Here is a 20,863-nt window from a genome sequence, read left to right as displayed (position 1 = left end):
CAACCTGAGACAGAGTTTGCCCACGACCCCAGTTGCTATAAGAGAGCTATAGGCACAACTGACCCAGCAGTAGCTTTACTTACTTGGCCACCGGGATCTCCTATGGGTCACTGGAGGTCTACTTTGGATTCCACTTATAATGCCAAATTGTTCAAAGAAAAGCCTTAGACAAATTAAATTTAGCAGAGTTTATCTGAACAAATAATCAGGCAGGACTCAGAACAAGGATAGGTTCAGACAGTTCCACCTAGCAATGCGGACAGATAGTATTTATGGACAGAAAAAGGAAGTGACATACAGCAACAGTTTGGTTGATTACAGCTTGACTTTTACCTTAAATGCACATGGTCTAATCCGTTGACAGCCTGTGATTGGCTAAAGCTTGGCTGCTATGATTGGCTGAGATTCAGCTACTTATGGTTACAGTTTGTTTACATTGTAAGTTAGGATGCAGTTTGTTACATATAGAGATAGTTTTAAGACAAATGTAATTTTTATTATAGTTCTATCTTACACTTTTAGTTTATGCTTCATATGCACTTCAGAAAAATAATTTTTATTACTAATTTTTGCTTCAAACCAATGTAAAATGAGTATAAAGGAAAAAGAGAACAGTAAGTATTATTACTAAAATGTCAATGTCATACTTGTAGAACATGAGGAAGTTCTGAAAGCTCTATGATATTGAGAAACATACACTGATGAATAATATTTATGGAATAATTTTTCTTACACTAGTATTTTTGTGGCTAACAACTATCAGTATTCATCAGTGGGGGATACACAAACAGTACAATGTTCTGTCAATCAGCTACTTGGTGATGTCAGAGGAAAAGATGATTTAATCTGGCACATATATATTTCACATATTTAATGATGTGAAATAATTTAATTAATATAATTTTTTAATCCCCTTGGATATTTTTATGCTCTTCAAAATACACCTTGAAGGTGTTCACATTCCCTGAAAAGACTCCACTGCACAACTTACCTTAGTTAACCTTGAATAAACAGAGTGAAAATTGTCATGTAATTTATCCATTATTTTTTAAAATTTCTTTTTATTACTATTAGTTCCATTATGGTTTGGCTTATTTTTATATGTCTTAAATCTTTTTTTTAAAGTGCAACTGCTGTGTTATGGTATGTCTTCTGTTAATAGAAACTAGATAAGTTAATAAATTTTTTTAATTTAATTTTTTGATGAAAACAGCAATGTAAATATTGGTCTTTAAATGCTAGCAATATAAATAATAAGTCTTGAGTTAGAAATAAATAATGTAAACTAATAAATAATTTTATTAGTGCAATTGCTTTATAAAATAAAAATAAATGCACAACTTTGAAGGTTAAAAATATGTAATGTTATTATCTCAAAATTACAATATATTGGTTCTCTGATTCTTCCAGTCAACATTGCACTATATATTATTACATATTGTCAAAATCATCAAAATTAGAAGAAAGCTATCAAAGTTCCAAAGTAATCTTCCATTAAGGTGCAGTGACCTCTCATTTGATATAATAAAAGTACAAAACAATGTCCAGCAAGAAACAAACATTCTAACAACAAAAAAGGAGTCCAAGATTATATGTATTCTTCAAACCTGATTTTTTTGAAAAAGTTACATCACAAATTTATTTAATTAGATGCCAAAGCAGTCACAAATAAACTGTGTGTGTGTGTTAAAGGGAGAAGAGATTATAACTGATTTTTTGCAAAAATTAACTTTACAAATGACAATTTGGACACCCAATAATATTAATGATGTAAAATATGCAGAGGTAGGTAAATTATTTCATATGTGCATGCTGGAAAATGTTTCAGTTTATAGGTGGTTGAAATAACTAATTTGTAGAGCTTGAATCAGTACTTCACAGATCATTATACATAGTAATGTTTGAAGAAAAAAATGCTTGGAAAAAATTCAGTGCTGTTCACTAAAATTTTATTCATGAGTCCAAGAAATTTCTGGTAATGGTCAAGTAGCTTGATTAAACCAATGTTCTTGAAGCTCCAACACACATATCATATACACACATATGCATACCTACATTGAACAAAATTTTAAAAATACTTGAAGACCCTGGAGGGTGACAAAATTTAGTAGAAAGTAGAATATATCTATATTCTACTTGTCTAAGTTAGAGAGTAAAAAAGTGAATAAAGATAGACTCACAAAAAAGAAAACTACCATTGGCGATAACGTAGTTATGCCACTTCTCACCTGAGACATTTCTCATTCACTCCTCATAATATAGAAAGGCTGGAATTCAGTCAGAAATACACACTGTTACTACTCTTAAAAGTTAGAAGACAGAGTTTAGGGCTCTAAGGACACCTACATAATAGGAGGAAATTCTGGAGAAAGTTTTTGTATAAATTAACCACTGGCTAATCCCTGAAATTCACACAGATATAGTAAATGCCCAAGTTAGTGATGGAGAACAATGGGTGGAAGAAGAAATAATTGAGTAAATATTTTAACCACTGCCCACTACAAGGAAGATAAACCGCCATAAACTGTCTGATATAAAAATTAAATTAAAAAATGGGTACTGCCTTAGGGAAAATAAAAGAACCCAGAATTATTAAAATGTATCTTTGACACTATTATAAATTTGTTCATGGACAGATAGGAAACTATGTTCATAATAAAGAATAGATAGGTTATCTTACAAAAACTATACAAACAAACCAAAGAAAATTATAAAAATTTACAGTTAAAGTGTTCTAAATAAAGCTTACTGAATTAAATTTATAGATTATTACAATGGTAGATGATTGATTTAGATAATTAGAATATAAAATGGTAAAAATGATACTCTCTGGAAATAAAAGAAACAAAATATTTAAAATATTACCTCACTGAAAAGTTGGTTCATATCAAGCAGCCTCCAAAATAGGTATGAAGGAGAAAGTTGCTTAAAGGAATAATGTCATGGCTTATATTTTTAGAAAAGTATATATTTTAATACTTAAGCATTTTATAAATATCTGCTAAATGTACTTGGTTTATAGTCTTCTTCATACCTTCAGTTTGTTTATTTTCTGCCTAATTATTTGTACAAGTATTCAAAGTATGGCATTAAAATATCCAATTATTATTTTTCCTAAATTATAAATTTCTCCTTTCAATTATGTTAGATTTTACATCATGTATTTTGGGCCTTATTTGTTGGGAGCATTTATATATAAAGCATTCTATCTGTTTGATTGATTCACTTGCTTATTATAAAATGTCTCTACTCATCTCTATTAACATGCTTTTGTTTAAGAAACTATTTTGTATGATATTTGTATAGCTATACAATTTTTCTCATGCTTATTGTTTGAATGATATATTTTTTCCATCTCTTAACTTTAAAACTATTTGTATCTTTAAATTTTAAAAAGTGATTATTGTAGAAAGCATATGTTTCAAGCTTGTGTTTTATAATTCAGTCTTATAAACTCTGCCTTCTGACTGAATTGTTTAAAACCATTCACATTTAATGTTATTATTGATACAGTTGGATTTATGTCTTCCATTTTACATTTTTTTGTTTCTATAAGCCTTATAGCTTGTTTTTCCTTGATTCGTCTTTTACTGCTTTCTTTTGCATCAATTGAATATTTTTATCATAACGCTTAATTTTTTAAACTAAATTGTACTACATATTTGAGTTATTAATATTATGTAGTAGCTACTTTAGGGCTTACCTTATAAATCTTATCAAAATCTATTTCATATTTGTAATAAGCTAATTCCAGTGAGGTATAGAAATATTATTCTTATATAGATATATTCCCTCTTCTGAATTTTTGTATTACTATTGCTGTGACTATTACATCTATATGTTACAAATTCAACAATAAAATTTTAAAATAAAATTCAACAATAAAATATATAGATATATTCCCCCTTCTGAATTTTTGTATTACTATTGCTATGACTATTACATCTATATGTTACAAATTCAACAATAAAATTTTACAATTATTACTTTATATCATTTTATGTCTTTTAGAAACATTGATCAAAGAAAGGCTTTAAGTATATGTTTATAGATTTTGTTATATTAACTGTTTTATTTACCATCTCTTGTTGTCTTCATTTTTCTTGTGGGTTCAAGTTATCATCTGATTTCATTTTCTTTCTTCGCTTTAGCTTTATTCCCACCCATATCTTTTATGCTTTTCTTATTAAATATATTATTTTTTCTATGTTTTATAAGCCCAATGCTATTCTTTGAATGTGACCCCTCTAAAATTCAAGTTGAAATTTTGTCTCCATTGTAGTAGTGGTATTGCAATATAGGGCCTTTAGGGAAATGATAAGTCCTGAAGGCTCCACCCTCATGAATAAATTAGTGCCTTATAAAACAGTTTGAGGGAACTAGCTCAGGCCCTTTTTGTCCTTCCATTACTTCTGCCATGTAACAACACAATAGTCCTCCTCTACAGAGGTTCCAGCCACAAGGCACCATCTTAGAAGAAGAGACGCCAACTCTTTCCAGACACTAAACCTGCCAGCACCTTGAACTTGGACTTCCCAGTCTCCAGAACTGTGAGGAATAAATTTCTATTGTTTACAAATTACATGATGTGTGGTATTTTATTACAGCAACACAAATGGTTTAAGGCAGCCACCAATAAAATTATATACATATTGTTTTATTCAGAGCTTTTAAATCAATTAGGATAAGAGATAAAATATGAGATTATATTTTATTTATAATTACATAATTACCACTACTAGCACTAATATTTAATTCATGTGGATTTGAATTATTGCTGGGGTCACTTGCTTTTAGCCTGTAGAAATGCCTTTAGTATTTCCTCTAATGTCTGTCTACTAGCAACAAAATTTCTCAGTTTTGTTTCTCTGTAAAGTCTTTTCTTCCTCTTAACTCTTGAAAGATAGTCTGCTTTGCAATAAGCTTCTTGGTTGACAAAATTCATTTTCTTTTTTTAGCACTTTAATAGATTGTTGTATTGCCTTCTGTTCTCCATTATTTCTGATGAGAAGTCAGCTATAAGTCTTTTGAGGGCTTCCTTCTATTTATTGAATAATTTTTATCGTGCTACTTTCAATATAGTCTGTCTTTTGTCAATTTTACTATAATTCTGTATATCGTTTTATACTTATTCTACTTGAAGTTCATTGACCTTCGTGGATATATGGATTATTGCTTTTAATCAAATTTGGGAAATTTCAGCAATTATTATTATTATTTTTTTTTACTGTGTTCTCTCTATCCTCATCCCCTAATACTCATTCCCATTGTGTGCATATGTTAGTCCACTAGAGCGTCTCACATCTTTCTCTATATTTTTCTTTATTCTTTCTTCTCTCTGTTAGTCATACTGCACAATCTGTTGGCTTATCTTCAAGTGTGATGATTCTTTTACTAGTTAAATCTCCAGAGCTTTTATAGTAAAATTTTCATTTTAGGTATTATAGTATTTAACTCTAAAATTATAATTAGTTTTTAAATAATTGAGTCATTTTTGATATTTTCTATTTCATGAGCCATTATCATCATATTTAGTTCTTTCACAGATGTTTTCTTTAGTTTTTTGAACACATTTATAATAGCAACTTTGAAATTTTATTTGACAATCCCACCTTCTGGGCTCCCTGAAACACAGCTTCTATTGTCTGCTTTTTATTGTATATGGGTCACACTTTCCTGTTTCTTTTCATGTCTCATACTTTGAGTTAAAATGCAAACATTTTAAGATAATATGTTATAGTTGCTCCCTTCCTTTAATTCTGGGGCTGTTTTTGGTGTTCTTTGCTTGTTTATTTATTTAGTGACTTGGCTAGACCATTCCAGGGAAGTCTATTACCCTCATTGTCTGAAGCTCCTGATTTTACTCATCCCAAGGTATAACCCTTACCATGAGTACAGTTGCCTTGGGAGGACAGTGGTTTTAATGGGTTGTCTTTGATGGTCTTTTCCCCTGATATCTCTGTAAAGCTATCTGCCTACACCACACTTTTAGGTTCTGCTACTTGCCAACTGATTGTTGTTTTTCACTCAAAACTGTCCTGTGGCTGAAAGTGTTCCTCAGTCTGATTCAATTACATCTATTCATTTTGTGGAGCTGGTCTTTGATCCCAGTTTTTGAGTCCTATTCCAACCCCAAGAGGGCTCTTCTTAGCTGTCTCTTTATCTGATTATGGTAGCTTTCTAATCAGTCTGTAATTTAGCTTGTTGTTCTCGTGGAACTACTAGCCTTCTTTTAATTGCTTACCAGAAAATTTCTATTGTTTTAGAGTAGTCCCTTAGGTTTGAACTTCTCCATACTCTGCCACAAATAAAGTTAATTCTTCGGGAGGGTTTCAGCAGCCTCCTCTTGTAACAGTTTGCTTGGGCTAACCAAACATAATACTAGAAAATGGGTATAAAAAGCAGAAATTTATTTTCATAGTTCTGGAGGCTGAGAAGTCCAAGATCAAGGTACTAGCTAGCTCAGGCTCTGGTGAAACATTTATTTCTGGCTTGCACATGGCTGTCTTCTTGCTATGTCCTTACATGGCAGAGAGAGACAGAAAAAGAGAGAGAAAAAATAGTTCTAGTGTTATTTTCTCTTCTTATAAGGTCACCAGCCTTATCACTTTAGAGTTTCACCCTAATGACCTCATTTAACCTTTATTACCTCCTCACAGTTCCTATTTCTGCCTACAGTCATATTGAGATTTAGGAGTTAAACATATAAAATTCAGGAAAGGGTCAAAAATTTTTAATTCATAAAACTGTTCTTACAGCCCGAATATCTTACTGGACAAAATATCTGAGCCACTACTCAAGAACTGGGAATGAAGACAGTAACCCACTTGTTATGGAATGATGCACTGGCTTTATAAGCAGTGTCAGGTGGGAACAGTAGCCTCTGCTATCAGTTTGCATCTTCCTTTGTGGAAACTCTGACTTACTAGAAATTTTGGGTGATAGTGATTGGAGTCTGATTATTTTCAGCTTGCTCTGTCTAGGGTAGAGTCTATCCTCTTCTTGGACGTAAAAAATCCAGACCTCTTATATGTGCCTACCTGAAATAGCAACTTGGCACCCTAGAGTTAGGGAGATGAGAATTACATGCAGCCTACTTCTCCTGGGGAGAAATTAGTATTAATAGTTTTAGACCGAGAGCTGGGGATAGAGCAATTCTAACATTATTGCATACATCTCAGGGACAGACTGCCATCAGATTGAGCTGACAGAGGTTGGGGAAAAAGTGGGTCATGACTCAAATGCCAAAGCCTTTCTATTCTTTCCACTTAAGGAAAATATATTATATTAATGGCAGTATGGTAAAAGCTTATACAAACAATGTAGAAGATTATGAAGAAATTACTTCTACAAACAAATAAAAAACAAAATGATGACCATTTTGTCCAAGCAAAAACATCTAAGCCCAGCATTTGAAGGCCATCTATGTTTAACTTATTATATAATGAAATCTGAAGGTTTACTCAAAGAAAGATGATTTTCTATCATTTTTATCATCATATTTAAAGCAAATATCCAAATCAGAGAGAGCTAAAAAAACACTAGTATCATTTTAGTAACCTCTAATTGTGAATTAACATTAGCTTAGGTTTATTAGAAATAAAAGGTAAAAATTAAAAACAACAAAATATAAACTACATACATATTGACACTTATCAAAAATAGAGATCTTGGTGGAAGATTACAATTAATAGCACAAAAATTTACATTGATAAGCTGTCATTATCAATATTATGATATTTATTAGGGTATAGTATGTGTGTTATTTAATTTTTTCACAATCTATGGTGCATAGATGACTAGAAATCATTAACACTCATTCTGAGAATTATGGAATATTGGAAGACACAGATCTATGGACTCTCAAAATGTAATGTAAGCTATTATTTTGGAAATGTTGCTAAATACATACAGCCATAACTTGAAGATATTTCAGGTTTCACTCCACACCACTGCAATAAAGCAATATTATGATAAAGCAGGTCAGACAAATAATTCGGTTTTCCAGTACATGAAAGTTATGTTCACACTATCCTTAGACTGTTAAGTGTTCAGTTAGTATTACGTCTAAAAAAACCCAAAATACATACCTTAGCTAAAAATACATTACTGCGAAAATTGCTAACAATCATGTGAGACTTCAGCAGGTCATACTTTTGCTGGTGGAGTTTCTTGCTTTCATGTTGGTCACTGCTGACTTGGGGGTGGTGGCTGAAGCTTGGGGTGGCTGTGATAATTTCTTCAAATAATACAACAATGAAGTTTGCCACATCAATTGAGTATACCTTTCATGACAGATTTACCTGTAGCATGCATCGATATTTGGTAGCATTTTACCATTAGTAGAACATCCATCAAAACTGAAGTCAATCCTCTCAAGCCCTGCTACTGGTTTAGTAACTAAGTTTATGTAATATTGTAAATCCTTTGTTGTTGCGGGAAGTCAGGGACCCTGAATGGAGGGACCAGCTGGAGCCACGGCAGAGGAACATAAATTGTGAAGATTTCATGGACATTTACCACTTCCCAAATAATACTTTCATAATTGCTTATGCTTGTCTTACTTTAATCTCTTAATCCTGTTATCCTCCTAAGCTGAGGATGTACGTCACCTCAGGGCCACTATGATAATTGTGTTAACTGTACACATTGATTGTAAAACATGTGTGTTTGAAAAATATGAAATCAGTGCACCTTGAAAAAAGAACAGAATAACAGCGATTTTAGGAAACAAGGGAAGACAACCATAAGGTCTGACTGCCTGCGGGGTTGGGCAAAAACAGCCATATTTTTCTTCTTGCAGAGAGCCTATAAACGGATGTGCAAGTAGGGAAAATATCACTAAATTCTTTTCCTAGCAAGGAATATTGATATTAATACTCTGGGAAAGGAATTCATCCCTGGGGGGAGGTCTATAAATGACCACTCTGGGAATGTCTGTCCTATTCAGTTGAGATAAAGACTGAGATACCCCCTGGTCTCCTGCAGTACCCTCAGGCTTACTAGGTTGGGGAAAAACCCTGCCCTGGTAAATTTGAGGTCAGACCAGTTCTCTGCTCTCAAACCCTGTTTTCAGTTGTTTAAGATGTTTATCAATCAATATGTGCATCGCTGAACATAGACCCTTATTGGTAATTCTGCTTTTGCCCTTTGCTTGTGATCTTTGGTTTTGCCCTTTGCCTTGTGATCTTTGTTGGACCCTTAACAGGAGTTTCTGATTTTTCCCTTGTCCTGTTTCCTCAGAAGCATGTGATCTTTGTTCTCCTTTTTGCCCTTTGAAGCATGTGGTCTTTGTGACCTACTCTCTGTCCTTGCACCCCTTCCCCTTTTGAAATCCTTAATAAAACTTGCTAGCTTTAAGGCTCAGGTGGGCATCACGTTCCTACTGATATGTGATGTCACCCCAGGCAGCCCAGTTATAAAATTCCTCTCTTTGTACTCTTTCTCTTTATTTCTCAGCCGGCTGACACTTATGGAAAATAGAAAGAACCTATGTTGAAATATTGGGGATGGGTTCCCCTGATATTTTGTTGTCATTTCAACACTTTTCAGAGCATCTTTGCCAGGAGCAGTTTCCATCTCAAGAAACCACATTATTTTCCCTTCAATCAGAAGCAACTTCTTATTCATTCAAGTCTTATTATGAAATTGTAGCAATTTAGTCATATCTTCAAGCTCAACTTCTAATTCTAGTTATCTTGCTATTTTCAACCATATCTGTAGTTACTTACTCCACTAAGGTCTTCAACTCCTCAAAATCATCCATGAGGGCTGAAATCAACTTCTTCTAAACTCCTGTTATTGTTTATATTTTGACTCTACCATCTTCTTCATGACACTTGAAATAGTGAATCCTTTCCAGTAGGCCTTCAATTTGGATCCATCAGAACAAGTACTACTTTTGGTAGCTATAGCCTTATGGAATGTATTTCTTAAAGAATAAGACTTCAAAATGAGAACTATTCCTTGATTTCTGGGCTACAGAATGGATGTTGTGTTAGCAGGCATGGAAATAACATTAATCTACTTGTAAATCTCCTCCAGAGCTCTTGTATGATAAGGTTCATTGTCAATGGGCAGTAACATTTCAAAAGAAATCTTTTTTCTGAGAGGTAGGTCTCAACAATGGGTTTGAAATATGCACTAAACAGATGTGCTGTCATCCAATCTTTATTGTTTCATTGATAGAAAACAGGCAGAGTAGACTTAGCATAATTTTAAGGGCTCTAGAATTTTCAGAATGGTATTATAAATAAGCATGTGCTTTAACTTAAAGTCACCAATTGCATTAGCTACTAAGAAGATAGCCTGTTTTTTAAAACTTTGAAGCAATTATTTCTCTTCCCTATGAATACCCTAGATTACATAAAAGGCAACTTTACTTGCACTAAAAATATATTGTTTAATGTAATCACCTTCATCCTTTATTTTAGCTAGATATCCTGGATAACTGGCTGCAGCCTCTACATCAGCAATTCATGCTTCATCTTGCACTTTATGTTACAGAGTTGGCTCCTTTCCTTAAACCTCATAAACCAAACTTTGATAGCTTCAAATTTTTCTTATGCAGATTCTTCAAGTCTCTCAGCCTTCATAAAACTGAAGGGAATTAGGGCCTTGCTCTGCATTAGGCTTTGGCTTAAGTACATGTTGTGGGTGGTTTGATCTTTTCAGACTACCAAAAACTTCCCAGTATCAGTAATAAGACTGTTTCACTTTTTTATTATTCATATATTCTTTTTTTTTTTTTTTTTTGAGATGGAGTCTTGCTCTCTCGCTCAGGCTGGAGTGCAGTGGCACGATCTTGGCTCACTGCAAGCTCCACCTCCCAGGTTCATGCCATTCTCCTGCCTCAGCCTCCCAAGTAGCCAGGACAACAGGGGCTCACCACCACACCTGGCTAATTTTTGTATTTTTAGTAGAGACGGGGTTTCACTGTGTTCGCCAGGATGGTCTCGATCTCCTGACCTCGTGATCCACCTACCAACTGATTAGAACTTTTAAGTTGCTTCAAGAACTTTTCTTTTTTATTCGTATCTTTGCTAACTCTTTGACACAAGAGGCCTATCTTTGGTCTATCTCAGTTTTTGGCATGCTTTTGTCACTAAGCTTAATTATTTCTAGCTTTTGATTGAAACTGAGAGAATACGACTCTTCCTTTCACTTGAATATGTAGAGGCCATGGAGGGGTTATTAATTGGCCCAATTTCAATATTGTTGTGTCTCAAGAAAATAGGGAGGGCTGAGGAAATGGAGAGCAACAGGGGAACAATGAGTCAGTAGGGCAGTAAGATCACACATGACCTTCATTAGTTAAGTTCACCATCTTTTATGATGCTCCAAAACAATTACAATAGTAATATCAATGATCATTAGTTACAGATCACCATAACAGATACAATAATCATGATAAAGTTTGAAATATCGTGAGAATTACCAAATATGACACAGAGACAAGAAGTGAGCATATGTTGTTTGAAAACATGTTGTCCTTAGACTTGCTCTACACAGGGTGGCCACAAATCTTCAATTTGAAAAAAAAGTACACACAAAGTACATTAAAGTGAAGTGCAATAAAATAACATATGCCTGTAGAGGAGCTCTTTTTATTTATTGTTTATTAATATTATGTTGTTTTACTATTATGCTTTAGTATACTGCTTTTCTTATTATAGAAATTTTACTTAGAAGACATTCTTCTTTGTTTTTGACTATGTTAGGAAATAACTAATGGGTTGGATGCAGAAGTAGTTTATTTTACTTTTTCTTTCTTTCTTTTTTTTTTTTTTTTTTGATAAGATCTCACTCTGTCACTCAGGCTGGAGTGCAGTGGCACGATCACAGCTCACAGCAGCCTTGACCTCCCAGGCTCAGGTGATTCACCCATCTCAGCCTCCTGAGTAGCTCTGGGACCACAGGCACAAACCACCATGTCTGGCTAATTTTTTGTATTTTTTATAGAGATGAGGTTTTACCATGTTGACAAGGATGGTCTCAAACTCCAAGAGTGACTCAACCCCCCTACCTCAGCTTCCTAAAATACTGGAATTACAGGCATGAACCACTGTGCCCAGCCCAGGAGTAATTTCTTTTCTTTTCTTTTTTTTTTTTTTTTTTCTGAGCTGGAGTCTTGCTCTGTCACCCAAGCTGGAGTGCACTGATTTGTGCTAATTTAATTTTAGAGACAGATTTGAAGTTGATAGGTTTATTTAGAACTGAGCATGACAATTTGCCATGGCCAGGTGAGAAGATGTTCAGATATATGATGCTGGAAAACAAACAAACAACAAAAAAAAAGAAACGAAAAGAGGAAAGTATCATTAAATAGTAAAAGAAAAAAGCAAGCAATCATTTAAGAGCAGAGCAATGTCAAAAATATTGAGTAAACATAAGCAGTTACCCATTGTTTAATATTATTAAATCAAAATATCCAAAAAACTACTGAATATAGCTAAGTGGTTTATTTATTAGATACTATGGAATATAAAATGAGAGAAATATATGTGTTTTTCTTTTATTTCAAGGTAGCAATTTATGTTCCATTTTGATGAATTGCTTTTAGAGTGATTAGCTCTTATCTGTTAAAACTGATTTTAATTAATTTTAAAGTTTCTACTTTAGTATCAGTGTATCTTAGCAGATACTTTTTGCCATTATAAATTTTAAAGTTATGATATAACTCTGACTTTTTAAAAGTAAATAAGAAAGCCATTTGATAGATAGAAAAATACTTATATAAGGAAATCTCAATATGTAATTTTTATTTTATTGAACAAGAAAACAAATTATTAAAGATGAAGCACATGAGTTTAGAAAATTTATCATCAACATTCAACTGTATTCACTTTAAACAGTAAATTGCAATAAACTTTATAATATACCTGTCCAAGCACAGTAATTCCTTAAACGTTGCCAAACAACACATATCTGGGCTAAAAATAATGTTAGGGCTTTGTAAAATGTCTTTTCTAAAGTTTATAAATGGAAGACCCATTTTTCCATTTTGATTTATTGCAAGAAAATTGTGTCAGCTATTTAAAAGTTATTCTTCAACATAATAAATGCTGTCATCCTGTGTAGCACTTTTGCATATGAATGACAACTCTGACCAATAAAGCTAAACTATTTTAATAACAACTTGATAAAGTTTCTACTGAATATGGTTTTAAATGGCCCTTTCACACTTTCAGTTAGCTAAAGGTTTTATAGATGAATATGTTACTATATACATGTTAAACATATTCCGGGAAAAGACTATATTATAGAACATGGGCTGTAGGCAAAACCAACAAGATAATATATTTTATAAGAAACCATTTTGTGTTTATTTAATATACAATATTACTGTTATGAAAATTACAGAATATCACAAGAAATTTATTTGCATATTCCAAGTAAAAATAAAGCTTGGCAATTGGGATCGAGTGAAAAATGTAAAATATGTACAATGTTTTGTGAATATTTGTGTTTTAAATGACAATAAATATTCTCACTAAAATGCCAGATTATTTTTGTTTGGTTTTTAATTGTTGGTCTGAAATGCTTTTAAATATATAAATCAACTAATACTCCCTGAAAAATATTTAAAATATAGTTAGGCAGATGACCACAGTGAACCTATATTGTTTCACATGGAAAAGGTATTATATTTGTACAATTCTCAAAAAAACTTAAATGAAACGTAGGAAAATTTCTGACATGCAACACTTTAACTGAAAAACATACATTTTAAAAAATCTAAAATTTTAATATAGATTAGCAATGTTATCGATATCTCAAGCACTATCACTTCTCAAAATATTTTAATTATTTATATATCACTGTCTTATAAGAAGAAAATAAAATGTGTTGAAAATCATAAGAAATATCAAGACTTTACAATAAAAAACAAGTATTTATTTTATTATTGTAAGTATTTACACATTATAAGTAGTTATTTTTACATATTTTTGATACTTTCCAATTTTTCTGAATGACTGAAATGTCTTGTTAAGACAGAAGCAAAATTTGGATTTACATACAATATAATTTATAATTATCATATGATACATTTGGAAAAAAATTATTTAATTTACCAATACATAACCGATAAATTGCTAGTAACAAGGAACAGCCTAATCAGTGTTGAACCTTTTTCAGAATATCCACTGAAGATAAATTAAAACGTGTACCAGTGTGTCTTTTTCAAAACAATTACTTTAACAAAACCTCTTTATTATATAATTTTTTAACGAATTAATTATAACAATTTTAACAAAAACCTCTTTATTACTTAATTTATTAAAAGAATTGTATAGTTTCACAAAGGAAATCTTCACTATTTCTAAATAACATTCTTTGCTGTTTCTGGAAATTGCACAAAAATCACTCCAGAGAATCTTCATCTCTTCTTTATATTGTTTCTTCTACGAAGTTACAATCAGGTTATCATCTTTTATATTTTGCCCAGACCTTGAACTAATTTTCATGTTTGAATAATTATTCAAAATCAGATACATATTAACAACTTAAATCCATTGATTATAATAATTTAAAACATAAAAATAATAACACTTTATAATTTTTTAAAATTTAAAAGATAAGAGCAGTTAATATATCTCAAAAAATCGGTTAGCAAAATATAGGATAAAATTGACAGTTTGCTCGGGAGATACCAAAAGCTGCTCTCAGGAACAAGAATCTCAGTTTCAAATTTAACAATGAATTATTTATATATATGCGTATGTACACAGACTCACACACAAACACATATTCAAATATATAACTTAATGTATGTATAATATTACATGCACACACACATATATGTAAAATCATCACATGATAATTTGTGTCTTTGTATATAAGATATATAACAGTGCAACACTTACTGTGTTCCAAATGTTTGTTGGTCAAATAACGTAAAGATAATTTGAAAATTAAAATGGAGAAAAACAGCACAAAATTTTGACCTTGATATCAATGCTGATAAAATACAGACTTGATTTCTACACACTACTGATTCATTGTTAGAAATTTTCTTGGTTAATACCAGTGATAGCAATAGCCTTATAAACAATGTTAAAATTAAAATAATCTCAAAAATAACAATGGAGTGGCTCAGGCCTGTAATCCCAGCACTTTGGGAGGCCGAGGCGGGCGGATCACAAGGTCAGGAGATCCAGACCATCCTGGCTAACACGTTGAAACCATATCTCTACTAAAAACAAAAAATTAGCTGGCCGTGGTGGCGGGCACCTGTAGTCCCAGCTACTAGGGAGGCTGAGGCAGGAGAATGGTGTAAACCCGGGAGGCGGAGGTTGCAGTGAGCCGAGATCGCGCCACTGCACTCCAGCCTGGGTGACAGACCGAGACTCTGCCTCAAAAAAAAAAAAAAAAAAAAAAAAAAAAATGGAAATACTGAAAAGAGTCAGTGCATGATAGTTTAAAAACTATGAAATTACAATGATAGAAGTTTAAAATTTAATTTTTATTATATTCTGTATCAACTCTAGAAATTTATCATAAGCAACTTAGCAAAACTTCCTTCTTGCATGTCAAAAGGATACATTTTGACATTCAAGGATATAGACCACACCACAAATTAATGAGTTTGTCTTCCATCTAAAATTCGCTTTCTCTACTGTTTTCATTCTCCTGAAGGACACCAGCACCTACACAGATTTACAAGTCCAAAACTTGAGTCAATAAATAATACTGCTTCCTTTTACTCAAATCCATTCCTAATCTATCACAATGCTCTCTAAATTAACCTCATATATTTTTGAGACATCAAATATAGATTAGTCTGATTCCTCCAGCAAACCATAGTTCAGACTTTCTACCTTACTGTCACAACCTCCTCATAGTTCTACTTATGTCTCCTGTACCCTGTAATTGAACATACGTTAATTTTCCATGTATGTCAGCATATCTTCTGTTAAGACGTTACGTATATAAATACAACGGAATATTATTTACTTTTTAAAAAGAAGAAAATTCTGCCACATGCAATAGCATGAATAATCCTGGAGGCCATTTTACTAAGTAAAATAAGCCAGTCACATTAGGAAAAACACTGCATCATTCCACTTATAGGAAGTATTTAAAATAATCAAATCATAGAAACAGAGTGAAATGGTGGTTGCCAGGGGACGGGGGAGAGAGAAATGGAGTGTTGCTGTGTAATAGGTGAATCTTCAGTATTTCAAGATAAATAATTTCCAAAGATCAGCTGTACAACAATGTGCATATAGTTAATAATACTTTATCTTGCATTTACAAATTTGTTAAAAGGGTACCTCTCGTGTTAAATGTTCTTACAACAATTTTTTTTCAGGCCGGGCACGGTGGCTCAAGCCTGTAATCCCAGCCCTTTGGGAGGCGGAGGCGGGCGAATCATGAGGTCAGGAGATGGAGACTATCCTGGCTAACACGGTGAAACCCCGTCTCCACTAAAAAATACAAAAAAATTAGCAGGGCATGGTGGCGGGCGCCTGTAGCCGCAGCTACTCGGAAGGCTGAGGCAGGAGAATGGCGTGAACCCGGGAGGCGGAGCTTGCAGTGAGAGGAGATCACGATCACGCCACTGCACTCCAGCCTGGGAGACACAGCGAGACTCCGACTCAAAAAAAAAAAAAAAAAAAAATGTCAAAAAAACCCCTCAATATCCAATATCAGCTACCATGCTCTCTGTAATTGCTATTGCAGTACACATGACATGTCTTGCTCCCTCTTTTACTGTTTTGGTTTTTTTCCTAATACTTTTCCACACTGGAGCCATAGTGATCTTTTAAAAATACCATTTAGATTGTATGAGTTATTTATATAGCTTGAATAATATTAACCCTTTATTGAATATATGGTTTGCAAATACTTTCTCCCATTCTACAGATTGCCTTTCATTTTTTTATTATTTCATTAGCTATGCAGTAACTGTTTACTTTTCTATAGTGTCATTTGTTTATTTTTGTGCTTTATACCTATGCTTTTGATTTCATATCTAAAATAGAAAAAAAAAAAAACCCAAATAATTTAGAAAGGGGCCAAGGATCGGAATAGACATTTCTCCAAAGAAGACATGCAAATGCATATATGGAAGGTGTTTAACAGTACTAATCATTAGGAAAATGGAAATTAAGTCTACAATATCACCTCATATCTGCTAAGATGGCCATGATCAAAAATTGAAAAGTTAGCAAGCGTTGGAGAGGACATAGACAAAAAGGAATCCTTATATATAGTTGGTGAAATGTGAACTGGTAAAATATCATTAAAAGCAATATGAAGTTTCCTCAAAAAATAAATAGGACTAATATATGATACAGCAATCTCACTTTTGGGTATATATCTAGGGGAATTGAAATCAAAATCTTAAAATAATATCTACATTCCCACATTTATTGCAACATCGTTCACAATAGCCAAGGTATGGAAACAACTGAAAGTTCATCAACAGATGAATAAAGAAAATATTTTATAAACATTGATAGACATAGATACAATGCAATATGTTTTAGCCTAAAGGAAAAAAATATTGTCATTTGCAATAATATGAATAAACCTGGAGGACATTATGTTAACTGAAATAATCCAGGCACAGAAAGACAAATACTACATGATCTTACTTAACATGTGGAGTCCAAAAAAGGAAAATTCACAGAAACAGAGTACAAAGGTAGTTACCATGAATCCAGAATGAGAGAAATGAGGAGATGCTGGAGGAGGGTGGGGGGAAATGGGGAGATGTTGATCAAAGGATATAAACTTTCTGTTAAAAGATAAACAAGTTCTGGAGATCTGAGAGGCAGCATCATGGCTATATTTAATAATAATATGTTGTGTACTTGAAAATGGTTGCTATGTGAGGTGATAGATATGTTAATTAGCAGGATTGTGTTCATTATCTTCCAATGTTTGTATATATCATAACATCAAATTGCACACCATAAATATATATAAATTTTGTTTTATATATTTTATATATTGAGGTTAATTGTACCTCAATTAAGATTTAAAAGAAAAAAGTTAAAGTGAAAATCATATCTAACTCACCAACCAGAAACAACCACTGAGAGTAATTTGATGTACTTCCATCCAAGTTTTCCAGCTCTGTGATTATATTTTTGTATATCTGTATTAATACAGATACACAGTTATATAAACCTTTTAATGCCTATTTTTTCTCTAGATAAAATAAGTACATTTGCAGTAGCAAATTTAGAGGCTTACATAAAAGTTGAAAAAGTAAAACAAAATAAGATTCAGAAAAATCCTCCAAAAATAAAAATAAGAAAATATCACTAGGATCATCTGACTCCTTAGATTAACATCACATCTTTTCAATATATCCTATTTTCCTTTGAAACATGTTTAAATTTTTCTATTTTGGCACCTAAGATGTCGGTTAGACCCTGACTTTTCCCAACTCACTTGACAGATCTTGCCTTTCTTCCCTCCACTTCAGACATTTAGTGTTTTGTTTGCTTGTTCGTTTCACTTTAGTTTATGTTCTTTTCTTCAAATGCACTAAGCACTATCCTGTATTTGTAGCTTTGTGCATTCTTCTCTTCCTGTTTTATTTTTTATTCTCAGGAGTTTTACATGTTGATTAGGTCTTTATATTGTTGGGTTTCCTGTATAATTCTCTGACAAGAATAACTGAATGCTTCCAATATGTGCCCTTTTATCATCTATTACAAGAATCTATTTTGTTATGATTCTTTCTTGTGCATTATCTGTTTTCCTTAACAACATATACATTTGTTTGTGTCATAAATATTATTGCTTTTGCTGACTCCTGTATCCCCAGCATTTAGCACTGTCATAAGCTCCCACTAAAATCTCATTAACTTGATTTTGAATAAATAGGCATAAGAATAAATGTGGGCATTGAGAAGCACCCAGCTATGCCCAGTCCTAGTTTTCTTTCTACTTACAGTCTTATATTCCTTCATTTCAGAAAGTGCTTGAAAGATAAAAGTTGAATATTACTGCATGATAGAGGCAAAAGCCTGCACTGAAATGAAGGTAGGGAAGAAACATATGGGTCCAAACCAGAATCTTCCTGATTTTATGTCTGCTGGCTCCCGATATCTCATCATATTTGGAAGAGGGGTCATAAACTGAGACTGACATGAATGTTTACAATTTGAACTTTAAGGGATATTGAGGAATTAACAATGTCCTTAGTAGAAAAGCAGACTTTTAATGCAGTGTTGAAAATACATTATACTTTATAAGCATGGATTTGTATGTAGCAATATGTTTGATTTTGAGATTTCCCTGACTGATGCTCAGTAACCTGAAGAGTTCGCAGAGAAGGTAGATGGTAAATATAATCTAGTTTTAGTTTTTCCCCACCACAAGCAGAGCCCTGATATTGGAGAATGATTTAAATGACAGGCCTTAGAATTTAATCTGATTTTGAAGGGAATAGATAGCTATGAGATTATACACAGAAGTAAGGTAAAAGGTAAAAGAATCAATGAACTCAGAACACTAATAGAAGATATCTTAGTCTATTCGTGTTGCTATATATGAATATTTGAGACTGGGTGATTTACAAAGAAGAGTTTTATTTGGATCTTGGTTCTGTAGGCTGTACAAGAAACATGACGTCAGTGTATGTTTCTGGTGAAAATCTCAAGCTGCTGGCAGAAGCAGAAGGAAAGTAGGAATCACATGATTAGATAAAAAGGAGGAAAGAGGAGGGAGACCCCAGGCTCTTTTCAATTATCAGTTTTCTGTAAATTAAGAGAGTGAGAACTCATTACCTTGAAGGTGGCACCAAACCATTGATAAGGGATCCACCCCCACCACCCAAACATCTCTCACTACCAACATTGGAGATCAAATTTCAACATGAGATTTGGAGGGGACAAATATCTGAACTATGTCAATAGAAAGCACTGAAAGTGGGCTAAATTGAAGAAAAACAACATGATTGTTAGGTTAGTGGTGGATAAGCGGGGTCTGCCTGGCCACACCCACTTTCAGTGTGGTCTCAGTTGCCCAGCTGAAGCACTTGCCAGCAGCCACCTCCATTACTTTCACTGGCAGGCTCTAACAGTAAGAGAGCTTCTGCAGGGAGGCTCCCACCAGCTCACACAAGCCTGCAACCCACTCACTGTTGCTTCACCACCACTCATTTGCCTGTAGCCACCCTCGTGCTTTGCTGGAGTGCATGTGCATACTGACCCCACCACCACCATACTGTCAGCATGCACAGGCACATGGGACCCACTGCTGCCATGCTGAAACCCTGCCAAAGTACATTTGCTGGCACCCCTCATTGGAGTGTTATTGTTAGCAGACTGGAAACACATTGCCCCCTCCAGTGTAGCAGGTGCTTAACCTAGAAGGGCCAGAGAAAAAAGCTACAGTCTTAGAACCAGTACCCCAGGGTTACAACATTCAGCCCAGGAGTGCTGAACTGAACTGACCGTTGGCCTCCTGAAATCATTCAGAAATGAAGCCAATTGACTAAATTCAACTTACACCACAGTCAAATCCTCAAGGACACTGAAAAATATAAAAGTAAAAAGCCCCATTTAAGGGATAGAAACTTCAAACATTAAAGGAACACCAGCCCACACAGATGAAAAAGAAGCAGCACAAGAACCCTGATTCTGGAACCCTAAAGTCCAGAGGTTCTTCTTACCTCCAGACGACCGCATGATCTCCCCAGCAATGGTTCTTAACCAGACTGAAATGGCTGAAATGACACGTAGAATTCAGAAGCTGGATGGCAACAAAAATTATCAAGTTTCAGAAGAAAGTTGAAACTCAATCCAAGGAATTCAATAAAAAGATACAAGAGTTGAAAGATGAAACAGCCATCCTGAGAAAGAACTAGACTGATTTTCTAGAGCTGAAGAACTATTAC

The sequence above is a fragment of the Pongo pygmaeus genome, chromosome 4 (assembly GCF_028885625.2).
Source record: "Pongo pygmaeus isolate AG05252 chromosome 4, NHGRI_mPonPyg2-v2.0_pri, whole genome shotgun sequence".
NCBI lineage: Eukaryota > Metazoa > Chordata > Mammalia > Primates > Hominidae > Pongo > Pongo pygmaeus.
This window is presented reverse-complemented; position numbering follows the sequence as displayed.